Source organism: Rutidosis leptorrhynchoides, chromosome 1, assembly GCF_046630445.1.
Source record: "Rutidosis leptorrhynchoides isolate AG116_Rl617_1_P2 chromosome 1, CSIRO_AGI_Rlap_v1, whole genome shotgun sequence".
In the NCBI taxonomy this organism is placed as follows: domain Eukaryota; kingdom Viridiplantae; phylum Streptophyta; class Magnoliopsida; order Asterales; family Asteraceae; genus Rutidosis; species Rutidosis leptorrhynchoides.
The window spans coordinates 601,874,913-601,888,892 of NC_092333.1; the positions used below are offsets into that span (position 1 = coordinate 601,874,913).

The 13,980-nt window shown below is 33.4% G+C and overlaps 1 non-coding gene across 1 annotated transcript; it reads right to left on the reverse strand.

The window, feature by feature from the left end:
- Positions 1-7,915: 7,915 nt before the first annotated feature.
- On the reverse strand, positions 7,916-8,022 carry LOC139887040 (small nucleolar RNA R71). The gene has a single exon (XR_011772892.1). It is a non-coding gene; the product is annotated as a small nucleolar RNA R71 (small nucleolar RNA).
- Between the last annotated feature and the right edge of the window lie 5,958 nt (positions 8,023-13,980).

A 13,980-nucleotide genomic window follows, 5' to 3' on the forward strand; every position in this document is an offset into this window, starting at 1 on the left:
CCGTGAAAGCTCTCGTATCTTATAAAATGGCAACGGGAAGTAGCGTTAGTGTCCATGTACTACAAATGAAAGGGTACATAGACCGGCTGGAGCGCCTTGGTTTTTCCATAAGTCAGGAGCTTGCAACGGATTTTATCCTGAACTCGCTGACTAGTGCATATGAAGGATTAATTATGAACTATAATATGAACAATATGGAGAAAACAATCATGGAGCTCCATGACATGTTGAAAACCGCTGAGGCTAACATGGCCAAAGCTAAACCCGCAACTACCGTCCTAGCCATTCGTGAAGGTGGGATCAAGAAGAAGAAAAACAAAACAAAGGGCAAGAACAAGGGCAAGGGTAAGATTGGCAAGTCCAACTTCAAACATAAACCTAAGGGCATTGCAAACTCTTCTACTTCAAAGATCCCGCAAACCAAGTCTCCTGAAGAAGCAATATGCTTCCATTGTGGGGATAAAGGACATTGGAGGCACAATTGTACTAAGTGCTTGAAGGAACTTAATGAAATACGGGCTAAGGGTGTCACTGTACCTTCAGGTTTGTTCATGATTAAACTAAACAATACTACTATTTCTAATTCCTGGGTATTGGACATAGGATGTGGTACTCACATTTGTACAAATGTGCAGGGACTCACAAGAAGTAGGAAGCTGAAGACTGGAGAGCTCAATCTAATCATGGGGAATAAGAACATTGCCTCTGTTAATATGATTGGAGAATACAAGCTTTCTTTTAATTCTGGTGTATGTATTGTTTTATCTAATGTTTGCTACAGTGCCGAAATGGCAAGAAATATTATATCTTTTGATGCTTTATTTAATGATGGTTTTGATTTTAGTTTTGATAATGGATCAATACTTGTTCACAAAAATGAGATGTTTTATTTCAAGGCTAGTCCTTGTAAAGGCATCTTAGAAACCACAGCAAAACTAAATGATAGTTCAATCTATAATGTTGATTCATCCAAAGGTGTTTTGAATAAAACGTATCTATGGCATTGTTGTTTAAGCCACATAAACAAGAAACGCATAGCCAAACTCCAGTCAGATGGAATTCTAGAATCATTTGATATAATATCATATGATGAATGCGAATCTTGCTTGTCAGGAAAAATGACAAAGGCACCTTTCTCAGGAAACTGTAAACGGGCTAAGGATCTGTTGGGGTTGGTACACACTGATGTGTGCGGTCTGTTCAGATCATCTACTAGACACAATGAACGATACCTTGTTACATTTACTTATGACTTCAGTAGATATGGTTACTTTTATTTAATTAAACAAAAGTCTGAAACTTTGGGAGTGTTCAAGGCATACCAAAATGAAGTAGAAAATCAAATGAACAAAAGAATTAAGATTCTCCGATCTGATAGAGGTGGTGAATATCTTAATGATGAATTTCGTGATCATCTACGGGGTTGTGGGATAATCTGACAATTAGCTCCTCCTAGAACACCACAACATAATGGTGTGGCTGAAAGGAGGAATCGAACATTACATGATATGGTTCGATCCATGATGATCCGCACAAAGCTTCCAATCAGTTTTTGGGGTTATGCCCTACAAACTGTCGTAAGGATCCTTAACCTCATCCCAACTAAGAAAGTTTCTAAAACACCGTATGAGATATGGCATGGTAAAACTGTGTCTCTCTCATATCTAAGAATCTGGGGTTGTGAGGCTTACGTTCGTCGTGAAGCTCAAGATAAACTTGAACCTAGATCCGAAAAGTGTTTATTTGTTGGTTACCCGACTGATTCTTTTGGATATTTGTTTTACAACTCTACTGAGAACAAAGTCTTTGTGTCCCGAAGGGGAGTCTTCCTTGTAAAGGATCTCATATCAAAAGGAACCTGTGGGAGCAAAATTGACCTTGAAGAAATTCAAGAATCAACCAACATGGAAATCGATATTGGAACCGATTATCCTCAAGAGGTCGACGAGCCTATAGTTGAAAGAGAAACTAACCTACAGCCACCACCCATACATAGATCTGATAGAGTGCGTCGAACATCAAAGAAATATAGTTTACACATATTTGAGGGTGATGACGAAAATATAGATTATGATGAACCTATTACCTATCAGGAAGCGATGACAGGCCCCGAGTCTACCAAGTGGAAGGAGGCTATGGACAACGAGATCCAATCCATGCATGATAATCAAGTCTAGACCTTGATTAATCATATACCAAGTACTAAAACCATTGGGTGTAAGTGGGTCTTCAAGAAGAAGACCGATATAGATGGAAATGTACACACATTCAAAGCTAGACTGGTGGCTAAGGGTTACACGCAACAATATGGTGTAGACTATGATGAAACTTTTTTACCAGTAGCTATGTTGAAATCCATTAGAATACTTCTTGCCATAGCTGCATTTTATGACTATGAGATATGGCAAATGGATGTAAAAACAACTTTCCTTAATGGTAAGCTAACAGAGGATGTGTTTATGACACAACCTGAGGGTTATGTACATCCTAAGTATCCTAATAGTGTGTGCAAGCTTCAAAAGTTCATTTATGGACTTAAACAAGCTTCTCGTAGCTGAAATCTTTGCTTTAATGAGAAAATCAAAGAATTTGGTTTTATTAGGGGCGAAGATGAGCCATGTGTCTATGTTAGGTCTAGTGAGAGTGTTGTAGTCTTCCTTGTACTATATGTCGATGACATATTACTCATGGGAAACGATATCCCGACATTGAAAGATGTCAAAGCTTGGCTAGGGAAATGTTTCTCCATGAAAGACATAGGAGATGCATCATATATTTTGGGAATAAAGATCTATCGAGATAGGTCAAGGAGATTAATTGGGCTAAACCAAAGTGCATATATAGATAAGATACTAAAGAAATTTGGTATGCATAACTGTAAGAAAGGGTGCATTCCTATGAACCTTGGAATAATATTGAGCAAGTCTCAATGTCCTAATTCTGACTTGGAGTCCGCTACCATGAGTCGGACTCCATATGCTTCAACTATAGGATCGATCATGTATGCGATGATATGTACTAGGCCTGACGTGTCGTATGCACTAAGCATGACTAGTCATTATCAGGCCAATCCTGGGGAAACTCATTGGATAGCAGTCAAGAACATTCTAAAGTTTCTTAGGAGGACTAAAGAGATGTTCTTGGTCTATGGTGGGAATGACGAGCTGAGCGTCAAAGGATACTCTGACATTAGTTTCCAATCAGATAAAGATGATTGCTCTTTACAATTAGGATTTGTATTTATGTTGAACGGTGGAGCCGTCACATGGAGAAGTGGCAAGCAAAGTACTATTGTTGATTCTACGACAGAAGCCGAGTATATAGCGGTAAATGAAGCTGCTAAATAGGCCATGTGGATAAAGAAATTCATCGGGGATCTGGGTGTGGTTCCTACAATCCATGATCCTGTTGAGATTTTCTGCAACAATGTGAGTGCGATTGTCTTGGCTCAAGAACCGAGGTCACAAAAGCGCACACGGCACATGCTCAGAAAGTACCATTACATCCGTCAACTTGTAGCAGAAAATGATATATTATTAAGTAGAGTAGACACGACTAAGAACTTGGCTGATCCTTTCACCAAGCCTTTGCCACAGACTAAGCATGATGCTCATAGCATGTCTATTGGCATTCGTGTCATTGATGATAAAGTTAGATTGTATTTTTATGTTAAGTTTGAAACTTTAAACATTGGGTAATAATATATGTTGCAATTGATCTGATGATTAATATATTGAGATTATATTATACGCACGATGAGATCATTTCATTGTATATTGCCATGTTTCATTTTGCATGTTTTAACTTCCAATGAATATTATTTCATATACTTCCACAGTCGGTCATTCTCTAAGAAAGAGATAATTGAATTAAGACTGCTATGAAGTGTTGATAATGCTAAAAATGAACATATATTTCATAGCATTATTCCTCAAGAAAGACAAGCTTTTAGTTGCAATTGTTCTATTTACAAGTGATATTCGTTTAAATATTAAAAGGTGAAGAAAAAAGACAGATTCGACGAATTGAAGACGCAAACGACCAAAAAGCTCAAATGTACAAAATACAATCAAAGAGGTTCCAATTATTGATAAGAAATGTCTCGAAATTACAAGAGTACAAGATTCAAAACGTAAAGTACAAGATATTAAATTGTACGCAAGGACGTTCGAAAATCCGGAACCGGGACCAGAGTCAACTCTCAACGCTCGACGCAACGGACTAAAAATTACAAGTTAACTATGTATATAAATATAATATAATATAATATATAATTAATTATATAAATTATATATATATTATATTTATATAATAAACCGTCGGTAAACAAAGAGCCAAAATGGAGTGAGCTGTAATTACAAACTCCGCGACTCGCGGAGTTTGAAGAGCAAAAAGGGCGCGAGTCGCGGAGACCCCCTGAACTCAATTCCTTATAAAAGCAAACGCAGTTTGATCGCAAAAAATCCATAATTAAATCTCTCTCTATATATGTATACGTAAATATATTTATATTTATATTTTAATTTTAATTTTAATTATAATTCTAATAATAAGGGTATGTTAGCGAATGTTATAAGGGTGTAAGTCGAAATTCTGTCCGTGTAACGCTACACTATTTTTAATCATTGTAAGTTATGTTCAACCTTTTTAATTTAATGTCTCGTAGCTAAGTTATTATTATGCTTATTTAATCCGAAGTAATCATGATGTTGGGCTAATTACTAAAATTGGGTAATTGGGCCTTGTACCATAATTGGGGTTTGGATAAAAGAACGACACTTGTGGAAATTAGACTATGGGTTATTAATGGGTTTTATATTAACTAAACAATACCTTGTTAATTTAATATACAAACTTATAATTTGATGTATTTATATATAACCACATACGCTTGACTGGGTACGGTGGGCGGGATATCTATAAATACCAATAATTATTCATTTTACCAGACACGGAACTGGATTAATAGTTAATAGACTTGTTGAAACAGGGGTGAATTACATTCAAGGGTAATTGGTGTAATTGTTAACAAAGTAGTAAAACCTTGGTTTACACGCAGTCGATAATCTGGTGTATTCATTAAACAAAGTATTAAAACCTTGTTACAATTCGAATCCCCAATTAGTTGGAATATTTGACTTCGGGAATAAGAATAATTTGACGAAGGCTTTCGCTCTTTATATTTATGACTGATGGACTATTATGGACAAATCCGTATGGACATATTAAATAATCCAGGACAAAGAACAATTAACCCATGGGCATAAAACTAAAATCAACACGTCAAACATCATGATTACGGAAGTTTAAATAAGCATAATTCTTTTATTTCATATTTAATTTCCTTTATTTTATATTTAATTGCACTTCTAATTATCGCATTTTTATTGATATTGTATTTAATTGCACTTTTAATTATCGTACTTTTTAATTATCGCAAGTTTATTTTATCGAACTTTTATTATTCGCAATTTCATTATCGTTATTTACTTTACGCTTTAAATTAAGTCTTTTATTTATATTTTATATTTGGTTTTAACTGCGACTAAAGTTTTAAAATTGACAAACCGGTCATTAAACGGTAAAAACCCCCCTTTATAATAATAATATTACTTATATATATATATTTGTATTTTTATAAAAGTAACTAATATAGCGTTAAGCTTTGTTTAAAGATTTTCCATGTGGAACGAACCGAACTTACTAAAAACTACACTACTGTACAATTAGGTACACTGCCTATAAGTGTTGTAGCAAGGTTTAAGTATATCCATTCTATAAATAAATTAAAACTTGTGTAATTTGTATCGCTTTTCGTATCAAAAATATATAGTATTTCACGTACACCTCGCATAACATCAAGTATTTTTGGCGCCGCTGCCGGGGAACAATCTAGCTTAAAAGCCGGAAGCGCAACGCTAATAATTATAAAAAAAAAAGATTTTTATTTTTAGTTTACTTTTATAAAAATACGTTTTTGTAAAAATACGTTTTAAATATTCGAAAACATAGAAAAGAAAACAAAAATATAAATATTTTTAAGAATTTGTTAAATATTTAAGTTTTTTTAAAAGTTTCTTTATTTTTATTTAATAAAAAATTATAAGTTTTATTTAAATATTTTGTGTTTATTGAAAAATAAAAATAAAAAAACGCGTCGAATTAAAAAAAAAGTACCTGAGTTGAAAATTGAATCCCCGCGACTCGCGGAGTTTACTGCTTCGGGCACCGCAACTCGCGGAGCCACCCTGACACCGACAGAAACCCCAATCTCGCATTTAATACGGAGTAATTAATTAATTATTATTATTTAAACCCTAATTAGGGTATTATTAGTATAATATTTAGTTTTAATTTTCTTATTTTATTTAGTTTTAATTAGTTTAATATATATAAAATTAATAGTTTTATAAAATAAATAATATAAAAGTAATATTTTTATAAAAATTGTACTTTTTACAACTTTTAGTATATTTTTATATTTTGTCCCTTTTTAATAGTTTTAGCGTAATATTTGTATTTTTCGCTAGTTTTTAGTTTTAAACTTAGTTTTTGCCATAGTTATATTTTTATTTCTAGATTTTTAGGCTTTGCCGTAAAATTCCTTAAGTGCCTTTTCTTTAGACTAAGATTTAGGTGCTTTAGAATTTTGCGACGCCTTTTTAAGTTTTAGTTTCTTTTTAAGTTATTGCCATTTGGGATATAGTTTTTCTTGTAAGCTTTAATATTTTTAGACACCTTTTACTATGTATCAATTATCATTTCAATTAGTAATCTCAATTTGCGATTATAATTTTAAGTTAGTGATAGTAATAAGGTTGGGTTAGTCTAGTGTTTTTAAGTTCTATAAGTCACTCTTTTTCTTTCTTATTTTTATTTTTCGATCTTTTTCCGACACGCTCTTTTTCTTTCTTATTTCTCGTCATTCTAGTTTTTAGGACATAGATTTTTATTCTACTTCTTATCTAAATTTCTTAAAATTACGAAAATTTATTTTAAGTGGTTAAATTGTTAGACATCAAAATTTTCTGGTTCGTAGTAATAGTTGGATTTGTACGTGGATCGGGTTATTGGAGCCAAACAGTCCTCAATTATATTGAGACCAAACGAATCCTGCCCCTCTGCTGCATCTTTTGGCTATTCGAAACGTGGGCAAAATCAGAAAAGTCTATTGATTGGATAACTTATATAATTTTTCTTTCCTTTTAAAAACTAATAGGATATTCAGTGAATGCACCGAGCAAGACGTTCACCACCTGTAACTAGATCAAGACATTTAGCAAATATTACCGCCGTTGATTTTTCTTTAGAATCGTCATCCAGTCGACCAAGTACTCCAGTTCAAATTTCCGATAATCCATTTTTTGAACCCGACCTCACAATTGAGAATTCGGAGAATATTCAGGGACGATTCATAGATCCTGAACCACTAAATTTTCCCCCGGAACCACCAATCATTCAAACAGAGATTGTTGAGGAACGAACCATTAAATCAGAATCCTCTAGTGATTTCGATTCAACAAATTCAATTATGGAGAATCTGGAACCTTTAAGTATGGAAGACCGAATGAGAGCTAAACGCACTGGCCAAGGTCACGTAATTACTCATCCAGACATTAATGCGCCAGATTATGAAATCAAAGGACAAATTCTACACATGGTGTCTAATCAATGCCAATTTAGTGGTACACCGAAGGAAGATCCAAATGAACATCTTCGTACCTTTAATAGGATTTGCACACTATTTAAAATCCGAGAAGTGGAGGATGAACAGATATATCTCATGTTATTTCCCTGGACTTTAAAGGGAGAAGCCAAAGATTGGTTGGAATCGTTACCTGAAGGGGCGATTGATACATGGGACGTTTTAGTTGAAAAATTTCTTAAACAATTCTTTCCTGCATCTAAAGCTGTAAGACTTCAAGCAGAAATTGTTATGTTTACACAGAAACCGAATGAAACTCTATATGAGGCATGGACTAGATTTGAAAAGTTGTTAAGAGGATGTCCGCAACATGGTTTAGACACCTGTCAAATAGTACAAATATTCTACCAAGGATGCGACATCACTACAAGGAAAGACATAGATATAGCAGCTGGTGGTTCTATTATGAAGAAAACCGAAACTGATGCTTATAAAATTATTGATAACACTGCTTCCCAATCACATGAGTGGCACCAAGAAAAAGATATCGTTAGATCATCTAAAGCAGCTAGAGCCGATTCTAGCCATGACTTAGATTCCATTTCCGCAAAGATAGATGCTGTCGAGAGACGAATGGAAAAGATGACTAAAGATATACACTCAATACGAATTAGTTGTGAGCAGTGTGGAGGACCACATTTGACAAAAGATTGTCTCAGTATTGAACTAACAATGGAACAAAGAGAGAATATTTCATACATAAACCAAAGGCCTGGAAATAATTATCAGAATAATTATCAACCGCCAAGACCTATTTACAATCAAAACTAGAACTATAACTGAAATATTCCATACAACAACCAACAAGGTCCTAGCAATCAACAAGTGTCCAACAATAATTACAATCAGCAAAGACCTAATTTTTAAAACAAACCACCATAACAAACCGATGATAAAAAGCCGAATTTAGAAGATATGATGACGAAGCTAGTTGAAACTCAAACGCAGTTTTTCACATCTCAAAAACAAACTAATGAACAAAATGCTAAAGCACTTAGAAATCAACAAGCTTCTATTCAAAACTTGGAACAAGAAGTAAGTAACCTAGCAAGGTTAATAGGTGAAATAAAACCGGGAAGTTTACCTAGTGATACAAATGCTAACCCCCGGAATGAAACAGCTAAAGCCATTACCACAAGAAGTGGTACAACACTTAAACCATCTGAAATACCTGTAACTTCTGATGAAGCTATTTCTACTCCACAAGAACCACAACCTGATCAAGATAAGGAAAAAGAACCGGTAGTTGAAAATGTTAATGAAGATAACACAGTTAAGGCTAAATCTTATGTTAAACTATACCAACCACCACTTCCTTACCCGAGTAAAATGAAGAAAGAGAAACTTGAAGCCGAGCAATCCAAATTCTTGGATATGTTCAAACAGATAAATGTAAATCTTCCTTTCATTGATGTAATTTCAGGAATGCCTAGATATGCTAAATTCTTGAAAGATCTAATCTCAAATAGAAAGAAAATGGAAGAACTCTCGGCTGTTACCATGAATGCTAATTGTTCAGCAGTGCTGTTGAATAAGATACCAGAAAAATTATCTGATCCAGGAAGTTTCACAATTCCATGTTTTCTGGGTAGTCTTAGTTCAATAGAAGCTTTGGCAGACTTAGGTGCTAGTATAAATTTAATGCCGTATTCACTATACGCTAAACTAGACCTTGGAGAATTGAAACCAACTAGAATAAGTATACAACTAGCCGATCGATCAATAAAATATCCTAGAGGGATAATGGAGAACATGCTAGTTAAAGTTGGTACTTTAGTATTTCCAGTAGATTTTGTTGTTCTGGACATGGAAGAAGATTCTCAAGTTCCTCTCATATTAGTAAGACCATTCTTAAACACGGCTAAAGCAATGATAGACGTGTTCGGTAAGAAATTGACCCTAAGTATAGAGGACGAGAGTGTTACCTTTTCAGTTGATAGAGCAATGCAACAACCACAATCTGCAGATGATACATGTTATTATATTCAAACTATAAATGCACATGCAGAATTGTTAGAAGAATTTCCAGAATTACAAGGAACAGGAGAATGTTCTTTAGGAGAAGGTAATGAACCAATTGATGAAGCTGAAATGTTAGCTACACTTATAGCTAATGGATATGAACCAACAACAGAAGAAATTCAAATGCTAAAAGAAGAAGACAGATATCGATATAAATCATCGATAGAAGAACCACCGAAATTAGAGTTAAAGCCACTTCCAAACCATTTGGAATACGCTTATTTACATGGCGAATCTAAATTACCTGTAATAATATCGTCTTCTCTTACTGAAAATGAGAAATCACAACTCATTTCTGTGTTGAAATCTCATAAACCAACCATTGCATCGAAAATTCATGATATTAAAGGAATAAGTCCTTCGTATTGCACACATAAAATCCTTATGGAAGAAGGTCATAAAACGTATGTGCTGTGGTGACCCGAACTTTTCCATGTTTATATATATTAATTGAGATTGATATTTACATGATTAAATGTTTCCAACATGTTAAGCAATCAAACTTGTTAAGACTTGATTAATTGAAATTGGTTTCATATAGACAATTGACCACCCAAGTTGACCGGTGATTCATGAACGTTAAAACTTGTAAAAACTATATGATGACATATATATGGTTATATATATAGTTAACATGATATTATGATAAGTAAACATATCATTAAGTATATTAACAATGAACTACATATGTAAAAACAAGACTACTAACTTAATGGTTTTGAAACGAGACATATATGTAACGATTATCGTTGTAACGACATTTAATGTATATATATCATATTAAGAGATATTCGTACATCATAATATCATGATAATATAATAATTTAAAATCTCTTTTGATACTATAAACATTGGGTTAACAACATTTAACAAGATCGTTAACCTAAAGGTTTCAAAACAACATTTACATGTAACGACTAACGATGACTTAACGACTCAGTTAAAATGTATATACATGTAGTGTTTTAATATGTATTCATACACTTTTGAAAGACTTCAAGACACTTATCAAAATACTTCTACTTAACAAAAATGCTTACAATTACATCCTCGTTCAGTTTCATCAACAATTCTACTCGTATGCACCCGTATTCGTACTCGTACAATACACAGCTTTTAGATGTATGTACTATTGGTATATACACTCCAATGATCAGCTCTTAGCAGCCCAGTGAGTCACCTAACACATGTGGGAACTATCATTTGGCAACTAGCATGAAATATCTCATAAAATTACAAAAATATGAGTAATCATTCATGACTTATTTACATGAAAACAAAATTACATATCCTTTATATCTAATCCATACACCAACGACCAAAAACACCTACAAACACTTTCATTCTTCAATTTTCTTCATCTAATTGATCTCTCTCAAGTTCTATCTTCAAGTTCTAAGTGTTCTTCATAAATTCCAAAAGTTCTAGTTTCATAAAATCAAGAATACTTTCAAGTTTGCTAGCTCACTTCCAATCTTGTAAGGTGATCATCCAACCTCAAGAAATCTTTGTTTCTTACAGTAGGTTATCATTCTAATACAAGGTAATAATCATATTCAAACTTTGGTTCAATTTCTATAACTATAACAATCTTATTTCAAGTGATGATCTTACTTGAACTTGTTTTCGTGTCATGATTCTGCTTCAAGAACTTCGAGCCATCCAAGGATCCATTGAAGCTAGATCCATTTTTCTCTTTTCCAGTAGGTTTATCCAAGGAACTTAAGGTAGTAATGATGTTCATAACATCATTCGATTCATACATATAAAGCTATCTTATTCGAAGGTTTAAACTCGTAATCACTAGAACATAGTTTAGTTAATTCTAAACTTGTTCGCAAACAAAAGTTAATCCTTCTAACTTGACTTTTAAAATTAACTAAACACATGTTCTATATCTATATTATATGCTAACTTAATGATTTAAAACCTGGAAACACGAAAAACACCGTAAAACAGGATTTACGCCGTCATAGTAACACCGCGGGCTGTTTTGGGTTAGTTAATTAAAAACTATGATAAACTTTGATTTAAAAGTTGTTATTCTGAGAAAATGATTTTTATTATGGACATGAAACTATATCCAAAAATTATGGTTAAACTCAAAGTGGAAGTATGTTTTCTAAAATGGTCATCTAGACGTCGTTCTTTCGACTGAAATGACTACCTTTACAAAAACGACTTGTAACTTATTTTTCCGACTATAAACCTATACCTTTTCTGTTTAGATTCATAAAATAGAGTTCAATATGAAACCATAGCAATTTAATTCACTCAAAACGGATTTAAAATGAAGAAGTTATGGGTAAAACAAGATTGGATAATTTTTCTCATTTTAGCTACGTGAAAATTGGTAACAAATCTATTCCAACCATAACTTAATCAACTTGTATTGTATATTATGTAATCTTGAGATACCATAGACACGTATACAATGTTTCGACCTATCATGTCGACACATCTATATATATTTCGGAACAACCATAGACACTCTATATGTGAATGTTGGAGTTAGCTATATAGGGTTGAGGTTGATTCCAAAATATATATAGTTTGAGTTGTGATCAATACTGAGATACGTATACACTGGGTCGTGGATTGATTCAAGATAATATTTATCGATTTATTTCTGTACATCTAGCTGTGGACAACTAGTTGTAGGTTACTAACGAGGACAGCTGACTTAATAAACGTAAAACATCAAAATATATTAAAAGTGTTGTAAATATATTTTGAACATACTTTGATATATATGTATATATTGTTATAGGTTCGTGAATCAACCAGTGGCCAAGTCTTACTTCCCGACGAAGTAAAAAAATCTGTGAAAGTGAGTTATAGTCCCACTTTTAAAATCTAATATTTTTGAGATGAGAATACATGCAGGTTTTATAAATGATTTACAAAATAGACACAAGTACGTGAAACTACATTCTATGGTTGAATTATCAAAATCGAATATGCCCCTTTTTATTAAGTCTGGTAATCTAAGAATTAGGGAACAGACACCCTAATTGACGCGAATCCTAAAGATAGATCTATCGGGCCCAACAAGCCCCATCCAAAGTACCGGATGTTTTAGTACTTCGAAATTTATATCATATCCGAAGGGTGTCCCGGAATGATGGGGATATTCTTATATATGCATCTTGTTAATGTCGGTTACCAGGTGTTCACCATATGAATGATTTTTATCTCTATGTATGGGATGTGTATTGAAATATGAAATCTTGTGGTCTATTATTATGATTTGATATATATAGGTTAAACCTATAACTCACCAACATTTTTGTTGACGTTTTAAGCATGTTTATTCTCAGGTGATTATTAAGAGCTTCCTCTGTTGCATACTAAAATAAGGACAAGATTTGGAGTCCATGCTTGTATGATATTGTGTAAAAACTGCATTCAAGAAACTTATTTTGTTGTAACATATTTGTATTGTAAACCATTATGTAATGGTCGTGTGTAAACAGGATATTTTAGATTATCATTATTTGATAATATACGTAAAGCTTTTTAAACCTTTATTGATGAAATAAAGGTTATGGTTTGTTTTAAAATGAATGCAGTCTTTGAAAAACGTCTCATATAGAGGTCAAAACCTCGCAACGAAATCAATTAATATGGAACGTTTTTAATCAATAAGAACGGGACATTTCAGTTGGTATCCGAGCGTTGGTCTTAGAGAACCAGAATTTTGCATTAGTGTGTCTTATCGAGTTTGTTAGGATGCATTAGTGAGTCTGGACTTCGACTGTGTTTACTTGAAAAAAATGATTGCCTAACAAATTTTGTTGGAAACTATATATTTTTAACATGTGAATATTATGTGATATATTAATCTCTTAACGCGTTTGATATTATGTGATAGATGTCTACCTCTAGAACAAGTCCCATTGACTCACCTAATAATAATGAAGAGTCAAATGTAAATTGGAATGATTCATGGACTGATTCACAAGTTCCCGAAGAGGAACCGGAAGAAGAGTCGGAACCAGAAGAAGAATCGGAACCGGAAGAAGAATCGGAACCGGATGAAGAAATAGAACCGGTGGGGGAAATAATAAAACGGTTAAGTAAAAGAAAATCCTCAACCAACCGACCAAGGCTAATTATGGTCAATGGTGTTTCCGCCAAGGAAGCAAAATATTGGGAGGATTATCAATTCTCCGATGAATCGGATTCCGACGAGAATTCCGATGATGTTATAGAAATTACCCCAACTGAATTTAAAAAGGCAAAAGAAAATA